Here is a 9,751-nt window from a genome sequence, read left to right as displayed (position 1 = left end):
GACAATGGGTCGACCAGGGCATTCAGGTTTGTGGATTTTGGGAAGGAGATAGAAGCGGGCAGTGCGAGGTTGGGGAACGATGAGGTTGGAGGCCGTGGGTGGGAGGTCACCTGAGGTGATGAGGTTGTGGATGGTTTGCGAGATGATGGTTTGGTGCTCAGGGGTGGGGTCATGATCAAGGGGGCGGTAGGAGGAGGTGTCGGAGAGTTGGCGTCCGGCCTCGGCGATGTAGAGGTCAGTGCGCCATACTACAACTGCACCTCCCTTGTCCGCGGGTTTTATGGTGAGGTTGGGATTGGAGCGGAGGGAGCGGAGGGCTGCACGTTCTGCGGGGGAAAGGTTGGAGTGGGTGAGAGGGGTGGAGAGGTTGAGGCGATTGATGTCTCGACGGCAGTTGGAGATGAAGAGGTCGAGGGAGGGTAGGAGGCCTTGGGGTGGTGTCCAGGAGGAGGGGGTGTGTTGGAAGCGGGAGAAGGGGTCAGTAGAGGGAGGGTTAGTTCACGGTTAAAGAAGTAAGCGTGGAGGCGGAGGCGGCGGAAAAACTGCTCTATGTCAAAGATTTGTGTTTCTTTTGCACATTCCACAGACCCAGTTCATTCCAAAGTACTTTACTTTTGAAGTGTGATACAGTCAGTTGTGAAATGTGGGCAAATTTCTGAAGAAGGGTCCCGACCCGAAACGTCAGCTTTCCTGTTCGTCTGATGCTGCCTGGCCTGCTGTATTCCTCCAGCTCCACACCTTGTTATTCCACACATAGCCAGCTCCCACAAGAAACTTACGCCTGTGCTGGGTGAATATTGACCAGAATATAACTTCCCTGGAAATAGGAGATCTTTAGCATGCAGCCATTGAGAGGGCAGATGGTGAGTCTTATGTGAAAGAGAGTGCCTCTGGCACTGCAGCACTCCCCCGGTGCTGGTCCAGGAGTGGCAGTGAAACATGTATTCCACCCCAGTACCAGTGGAAATCATACCCAGTGGCCAACTCAGACATTAAATATTTGAGAATGCAACTTCTATTTGTGCGTGATTAGCAAATATATGCTTTACCAAGCCCTGATCCTCCTCTCAGCCCACATTACCATTCTCTACATTGACCAACACTTCGCCCTCACCTTGGCCCCACTTGGCCAACCTACCACCTTACGTCATCATCTGTCAGCAGTCCAACTCCACATAGAGGGGGAGGGGGCATGCTTCAAATCCGCTATTAAAGGAGGGCACTACAATCATTTTCGACAAGCATTCCTCCACATCAGAAATTAGATTAGTAAATAAGACTGTATGTCTCACTGTTAAGACACATCTGCCTGCGGATTAACTAGTCAATGTCAGCTTTGTCAACCTGTAAATCCCCTCTTTCCCACAATGGCTGAGTCCGCAAGCGAAGGCGGGGGGGGGGGGCGGGTATGGATTCTGCCATTAGTTTTTAGGGGACAATTTAGAAATCTCCATGTTTATTGAAAATAATGTGTACTATTTTAATCAGATGACCATGGTTTTAATATTACAATTTAAAATAATATTATTACTGTTGGGTTGATGAATGAAAGCCTGTTTTATTAGATGTGCCAATGTGAGTGTGTTCTCCCTGGTCCCCCCTCTTTCCCGCGGTGGTGGAGTTACCGAGGAGGGGGCGGACACTCTGAAGCCGTCACCGCTGTAGCTGCTGCCATTGAGTCGCTTCTTCCTCTCACTGTAAGTACCGTAAGTGCTCGCCTTCTCTCTTTCGTGTTCTGTAGCTCATGGAGTTCCCGCGGCTTCCTCCGGGAGAGAGCGATGGCGATGTTAATATCGCCACCGGCCCGGTCCCCGGTTCACGTAGTGTGGGCCGCTGGATGACCGCAGGGTCCTAGCGCCTGGTACTTTGCCTCAGGTCCACGGAGGGAGGAGGGGAGTGAGGGAGGGAGGGAGGGGTGGAGGGCGTGAGGGAGGGGAAGAGGGCATAGAAGGACAGCAGAGGCAGGGAAGTATTGGATAGAGGGGAGAACAGTAGGGGATGGAGGGAAGGTAAGTGGGGGACAGAGGAGAGGAGAATGGGGTGAGTTTTTGAGGATGGAGGAGAGGGGCTCGGGGATGGAAGGAGTGAGTGAGTGAGTGGAGCGGAGGAACAGGTGTGCGAGTGGTCCAAGCCTCACCTTCCTTTCAGGGAGCGAAGGTTGTTGGGCTTCCATGCGGATGGGAGGTTGCTACACTCTCAAAGCCTGCAATTCCCCAGTCACATTGAAAACCCTAGTGCCTTACCAATGACAGCTCGCCCCTCATGTCTTTATTGCCTCCAACTTCAGAGGCTGTTTGCTACTTCCCCAACTATGATCATTTCTGAATATGAAAAAAACAATGCTGCCTTGAGAAACTTCTGATAAATTTGCATTCTTCTTTTGTCAAATGATGACTGCATCCTAGTTAACCTTCAGACCTGTTAAAAGTGAGAGAATGTCTGAATAGGGTCTCTAAGCCTTTCCAAACACCTTGTCTTTGGGTCACTGAGTTGAATACTGTGTGAATCTTTGAAGTTTCTCTACGCTTGCACTTTGTACTAATCACCCCTACATACACCGGCAAAGTCTTAGTGTTGTGAGGTGGGCTTTATCCATCAATCATGCAAAAGCCCCTTTCAAACATTTTGGCTATGCAAAAAAAGTCAGGACAGCTAGCATGAAAATCAAAGGATAAAACAGAATGTGGGTTAATATAAAAAGCAGCACCAGCCCTTAAAGTTTGCAGCTAAGTGTCATACTTTTGTTACAGACCAGAACATAACTACATGAAAGGCTACTGGAGATTGACTTATACACCTCTTATATCAGTTATATTGGTGTTAATGCAATTAATCTGTTATTAATGAATTGAAGTTTTGTCACATGTAATGACTGATCAGTGTCTTGTATTTTAGACCAACAGCAGAGCACAGGAACAGGAGTAAACCATTCGTCCCTTTGAGCAAGTTCTGTAATCTAATTGTATCGTGGCTTATTTGAATGTTCCTTCCACCTGCCTTTGTCTGTGACCTTTAAAACCCTTAGCTAACAAAAAGTATCAAATTGAGTGTTGGAAGCTTTCAAATGAACAATTCTCAGCATTTTGTTTTTGAAGGAAGTACTTTTTCAGGCTTTCACTACTCATTGTTGAAAGAAGTACTCCCTGAACCTACTCTTCTCTGTCCACTTAATCAACTCCTCGTCTTCATTTTGATCACTGTTTGTAGCTAACATGCAGAATTTGTGACCACAAAGATGTGGTTGTGACAAATGGCATATATGCTTTCAAAAGCTAACTGGGTGAGTGCATGAGAGAAGAAGGAATAGAAAGGCAATTTGAAAGGCTGTAATGAAATGGGAGGAGATTCATATGGCAAGTAAAATGTGCACCAGTACAGACTAAATAGGCTGAGTGGCCTGTTTCTGTGCTTTAAATTCTAGATGCTCCTATGTATCGTTTTAAATCCAGCAGGTTGAAGGCACTGTTTTCCTTTATCCTCGTGCACCCTGTTACATCTTGATAAGTAAATTCAGAATTTGCAGTTCTAATATGGTCTGACTGTATTAACTTTCAAAATTCCAGTGAATGCTTTAGATATTTCTTTACATCCCTTGTTATTTTCCTATCATCACAAATCTCCAGTGTGTAAAGAATACATGTTGTACAGGTCGGGGTGTGTTGTGAAGCAGCAGACAAAGTAGTAAACAGAAGAAATTATAAGGTGTGTAAAGAATCGTTGCATTGCCCATATTAGTCATTGTGCTTAATGCATTTCAAGTGAAGACTTAGTAATTAACTCTTTGTATTGAGAAATGACTGCTTTTAATCAATCGTGCCAATGTCTCTGTTAAGCATGAATGGTGCACGTGGAGGGATTGGGTGTTGAGGAAAAACGGCCTCCCTGTGTGACACAGGAGTGTTTAATTTGCCTGCAATTGGAAGTTTTGTCTTGATGGTCACGATTGGTTAGAACAAAGTTGAGGAAGATCTGTGCTTGGGTACGTAGGAAAAGACAAGTAATGAATAACTGGCAATACTGTTTGAATTTATTTCATCAGACTGATGTAGGCAAAATGTTGGTTAACCCTGATTTTAAAAGGTTTGGGAATTTTGGGAAGTGAGAGCATTGTATTAAACTTCCTTTGAATAGGATAAAGCTTGCCAGTGGCTAGGCCTTTTTAAATAAAGGAACAGGTAGTTTTGCGTAAGTAAAGATCTAGTGATGAAAATAAAGGCCTTTGAAATGTAAATGCTGAGATGTATGCAGGTATTCCATATGTAGACCAAAAAGCAAATAAAGAAGTATTTGAAATTCTAAGAGTGAAAAGATGCGATCCTGGGAAGAAATTCAGTATTTCAGAGTGGAAAAGCTAGTGACCTCTTCTCAAAGGGAAGGTGGAGGTAAATGGAAAGAGGGGACAACCTAGGTTTAGTTGGCTGATTGAAGTCCCAGAACAGTTGCAGATGAGTTACAGTGAACGTGTGGAGATGTCACAAGGCAGATGAACATGTGATACCATGACAGCAGATCTCCTGGCAAGAGTAATTACAACCAGCAATAGTATTATATGAATGTGATCACTGTCCAAGTAAAATAATCTGACTTAAATACACAGATCCGTTATACTGATAATGGTTTTTGTTAATATCTACGTTGTACAAAATCAATATTTATTCAATGGGATTAATCACAAGTGTTCACATTTTTGAGCTTTTGCAACGTGGGCCGAGTATTTAAATGTGGAGAGCAATCCGATGTTATAGGAGCTTTCCACGTGTTAGGCTACTCTTGGAAGTTCTGACAGTGATTGAATAAATAAATCACTGCTGTCATTCTTGGCCTCCTGTCCGCTTGGGAAGCATTTTTGGCGGAATTGTTTTTATTTGGCTCAGGTACAATGGCCTGCTTGTCTGTACAGTCTACCTCTCTTTAATGTTCAGGTGGAGTTAATATGATTAGATTGTGGAAAACCTAGGTGTAACTTCTTAGGATATAGCATAGCTAGTACTAAATAAAGAACATCTTTCTGAATATTTATCTGTTAATTCTTGGAATGTGAACATCGCTGGCAACGTTAAAATTTATTGTTCCGATTGGGCAGCATAGTGGTTAGCACTGCTGCTCTCCATATCTGAGATCCGGGTTTGATTCCATGCTCGGGTGACTGTGCAAACTCCACACAGACATTCTCCCCATGTCTGCGTGGGTTTTCTCCCACAGTCCAAAGATGTGCAGGTTCATTGGATTGGCCATGTTAAATTACCCATAGTGCCTAGGTGGAGGGAGGTTTGGCGTGGACTCAATGGGTCGAATGACCTGCTTCCACGCTGTAGGGATTCTGTGATTCTTAGTTGCTTTGACTGAATGTTGTGCTAAGTCACTTCCTGGTGTAGTTAAGAGTTAACTAGCTTGTTGTGGGACTAGAGTTACATTGGTACAACTGGGTAGGGAGTATAGATTTTCTTACTTAAAGGGCATGTAATAATCCTGTTTGTACACTAATCTGATAGCTCCATGGTCAAGTTTTTGCAAATTCTCTTTTTAAGTGTCTAGGGTGGAATTTGAGCTTGCATTCTCTGAAATACCAATCCACTGAGTGCTGACATGATCACATGCTGGATGTTTTGTTCTTTCCTGGAGCTTGATTTTCTGGGATAAGTCATGTTAGATTCTAAACGTTAACTCTGTTTCTGTCTCCACAGATGTTGCCAGATCTCCTGAGTTTCTACAGCATTTTCTGTTGCAATTGTTGGGGTGCTAGCTTGCAGCTTTCCAGTTCTTTAAACGTATGGGGGTTTTGCGCCAGAGAATTTGGGGATTGCAAACGTTAGAGCACAGATTTTCAAAAGGCAAGTGGGGCAGCCATGAGAAATACAGACCAGTCACTTGGCATTGGTGAAGAAACTTTTGAGACAGCAATCCAGGGTGAAGTTAATCAGCATTTATTAAAGACAAATAGCAACTGGTCCTGATGTGGGATGCTCTGTGGCTAGTTTTTGCATGCATGGAACAACAATGTACTGTAGGTCTCTGACCTTTTGGGGTGCAGGACATATTACCCAGCCACACATACCTGATCTGCTGTAATGTCTTGTTAATTCAAAGTTCACTGTGCTGCATTTCAGCAGTTGCAGTGATGGTACAATTAGTCTCCTGTGTCCCAAAGCCTACTGAGGAAGAAAATCTGCTGTTTAATGGCCTTCACTGGAATGTGTGCGTTTATGAATATCCAAGAAAGGGCTAGATTTGCTGGTGATGTGCTGCATGGTGGAACAACTTGTTGGCACTTGCAGGTGAACCAGGGAGAGTGATGCATTTCAGGACTGCTGGTTGCTTGGGAACTTTACGTTGGCAAAAGTTAGTGACTTGGGGAAGAACTGAGATGGCAAAGGCTGAACTGACGCAATTCAGGCCTGCAGTCTGGTCTTCTGGTTTACGGATTGGGAGTGTTTACTGATCCAGAACAGCTGGTGCTCTTCAAATGTGTGTGCACAAATTCTGCGAAACTGACATGAAACATAAATATTACTTTGCTTTTCTTTTATTTTAGAAAGTTCACCTGTGACACTGTTGCAAAACATACCCATCCAATTGATTTGCTGTGTTCCAATTTGCCAAGTTTACATTGGCAAGCAATGCAGTGGGAGTGAACTTCAAAGTTTTCATGTGTTTGGTTCTAGTTCGATACAAATTTAATTATTGTCCTGGATTTTCTAATGGCCAGATCATTGTTTCTGCAGTGTAGATGTGTGCTGTGCATCGGGATCCTGGGAATCCCTGACGGAGCAGACTCCAAGAGGATCGCCTAGGAAATTGGGAAGCTGGAAATCTCAAAAGAATCCATTTAAAAGGGAAAATTCAAAGGGTTCTGCAATTAAGTAAATTTTTGCCTAGGAAAGGTTAATTTAAACCTAATCTAACTCCTGGATAACTTTTAAATTGATCCCCTGAACTTAGCACACTCTTTCCCCCTCCTCCAACTTCTTCTCCTGTGGACCCCTTACACTCTGTAGCCTCTGACCAACAATTCCCCCGCCCCCAAGGTAGCTGTCACCACATCCCCACTGGCCAGAGCTGATATCTCTGAACCTTCCGTCTGAATTTCGTCACCCACTTGATGCCCTAGCCACCTGACATCCTACTGTTGGACTTAGCTCATGTACTTGCCCTTTCACATCTCCCAAAGTCACTGGCTGTGATGTTGAATGTTAAAATCAAAGAATTTGGTGACTACTGCTACATTTAAAAAAAAAAAAAACATGTTTTGTCTTTCCTGGATTATTCTGCACTACAAACGGCCTGTCATTTTTAAAGCATGTTCCACATTTCTGATGGAGCCCTCATTGGAACCTCCTGTCAAAATGTAGAGCTTTTTTTTTGGGAAAGCAAAAAGTAGGAGCAGAATGGCAGCCTGGCTGTGATTTCTACTCCTAAAAAATCCAGCTCAAAATGTCACATTGTGCTAAACTTTGTCATTGACAATGTACATTTTTAACATTTCTATGTTTCTTTCTGACGAATGCTGGAGAATTTGGCAAGATACCTGAAAACAGCAATAAGAGATAACAATGTGGAGCTGGATGAACACAGCAGGCCAGGCAGCATCAGAGGAGCAGGAAAGCTGACGTTTCAGGTCGGGACCCTTCTTCAGAAATGGGCCTGTTTCTGAAGCAGGGTCCTGACCCAAAATGTCAGCTTTCCCTCTCCCCTGGTGCTGCCTGGCCTACTGTGTTACCTCTGACTCCATCGGCAGTTCTTAACTATTGCTGTTTTCAGAGATAGTAACTTTCATAGCAAGTAGTTTGTTTTTGATCACTTTTTAAGTTTAAATTTTCTCTTTACACAGAGCTGAGGAGATGAGTGGTGATGTCTTCCCCTTTCTGTTTGATTTCTGTTTGCCTTGCCTTCCCTACCTCCTCACTATCCAGGCTGGAATTGGAAATTCCGCTCTGCATGAAGTCTTGAGATTTTGCAGTTAACTGTATTAGAAGCTCCAAACCTGGAATAAGATCATTCACTGGTCAGGCAGCATCAGTGGTTCTAGTCTCTTCTCATCGTTTGCTGTCTGAGGAATTGTGGGAGCTCAGGCATAGTTTGAAAGATGAGGTCCTGTCCCTTAAACATGTGTTGAGCATCCTGTCAAAAGTGTAGGAGGTCAAGGACACAGAAATGTTGCCTGTTTTTTTTTTGTGCACTATCTATTCATTGAAGTCCACAGACCTTTAAAATTATCTTGTACCATCTGCATGCACAGCAATTAAAAGGGCTGGCTTGTGTAGGAGTGTCTCATTCTCCGCGTGGTCAAGCAGCTTAGATAGAACATTTGACAGAGGGGTTAGCAGGGTTGGAATGAAGTGCTAAGCACTGGGGCTTTCTTGTGGACTATTTGGGGGGTGTTTAGCAAAGTGGGTTCTGTTTCTAAAATATTTTGTTGTATTAACCATCATACCCACAAAAGATTTTTGAGCAGTCACTATGTGGGTGACAGGGTCTATGTAGTAATAAACCATGATTCAGATTACCTCCTGATTGGCGATTTCACATTGCAGAGACACCTATCCAGAATGGGTTACAAGGTAGATTTAACTTCAGTTTCATCTCTTTGTACACATGTTTATGATCTCTTAACCCCAAAAGCAAAACATTTGCATTCATACAATGTTCTTTACTTGGTGTTAAACTTCCCAAAGCACTTCACAGGATTAGTATCAAACAAAACTAGACTCTGAGCCATATAAGAAGAAATTGGAACTGATAGCTGATGCTTGATCAGAGGTAGGGTTGAAATAGTGGAAAAAATGGAGCTGAAAGGGTACTGCGAGCTCACGGACCATTTTGAAATTCGCTGCTGATTCTTACTCTTTCATTCACTAAAATTCAATCAATTCTGCAATTTTTTAAATTGCCTTTTTGCCCCTATTTCTCACTTTCAAATGTGGTCAGTTCTAGGGTGAAGTTTCAGATTTTATGATAAGATCTGGTGGATGCTGGTGTCAGTTGCAGGCTGTAATACTTTCTGCCTGTGAAGTGACGTGTAGTACAGTGCTTTCCACTCTGCCTTGTATAACTTTGCAATAAAGGTTGTTGAGTTGACTACTTGTGATTTAAGAGGTAATCCTGGAACTGATGTGTATAATTGGAGCTGTGTTGACTTAACGCTGCCAACACACATATTGTAGTTTTATTGGGTGAGTTATCAGCCTCACCAGTTATCGAGTCAGAGATGTACAGCACAGAAACAGATATCCTAAATAAATCTAGTCCCTTGAAAGATACAAAGGTCTGCACTGTTACAAGAGCATGCAGTGGGAGAAATGACAAGGCAGACTTGACCTCACCCCCCCTCAATCTGTCTATCACCGCTACAACAGGGGAATAGACAAGGTGGATGGGAAGAAACTTTCCTGTTGGTAGAGGGATCAATGAACAAGGGTTATAGCTTTAGGGGAAGGGGTAGAAGGTTTAGAGGGAATGTGAGGGAATTTTTTTTTAACCCAGAAGGTGACTGGAATCTGGAACTAATTGCTGTAAGAGTGGTAGAGGCAGAAACGGTCATAATATTTAGGAAGTATTTACATATGCACTTGCAATGCCAAGGCATACAGAGCTATGGGCCAACTGCTGGTAAATGGGATTCAAACAGTTAGGTACAAAAACAAAGTTGCTGGAAAAGCTCAGCAGGTCTGGCAGCATCCGTGAAGGAAGAAACAGAGTTAACTTTTCAGCTCCGGTGACCCTTCCTCAGAACCTCTGGATGCTGCCAGACCTG

The 9,751-nt window shown here is 43.5% G+C and overlaps 1 protein-coding gene across 3 annotated transcripts in view; it reads left to right on the top strand.

Annotated features, from left to right (window-relative positions):
- The first annotated feature begins 1,629 nt into the window (after nucleotides 1–1,629).
- Nucleotides 1,630–9,751, top strand: part of LOC109923453 (NADPH--cytochrome P450 reductase) — a 73,805-nt gene continuing 65,683 nt past the window's right edge. Inside the window, exon 1 of one of the 3 annotated variants that reach the window (XM_048612515.1) lies at nucleotides 1,630–1,697. The gene's annotated coding sequence lies outside the window, so the exon portion shown is untranslated. Of the gene's footprint in view, nucleotides 1,698–1,754; nucleotides 1,862–3,461; nucleotides 3,505–9,751 lie in introns of those variants that run through there. The other 2 variants (XM_048612516.1, XM_048612521.1) reach the window with 2 other exon arrangements.

The sequence above is a fragment of the Rhincodon typus genome, chromosome 26 (assembly GCF_021869965.1).
Source record: "Rhincodon typus isolate 14 chromosome 26, sRhiTyp1.1, whole genome shotgun sequence".
Lineage (NCBI taxonomy): Eukaryota > Metazoa > Chordata > Chondrichthyes > Orectolobiformes > Rhincodontidae > Rhincodon > Rhincodon typus.
The sequence above is the reverse complement of the archived record's forward strand: the minus strand, read 5'-3'. Positions and strand labels throughout refer to the sequence as shown.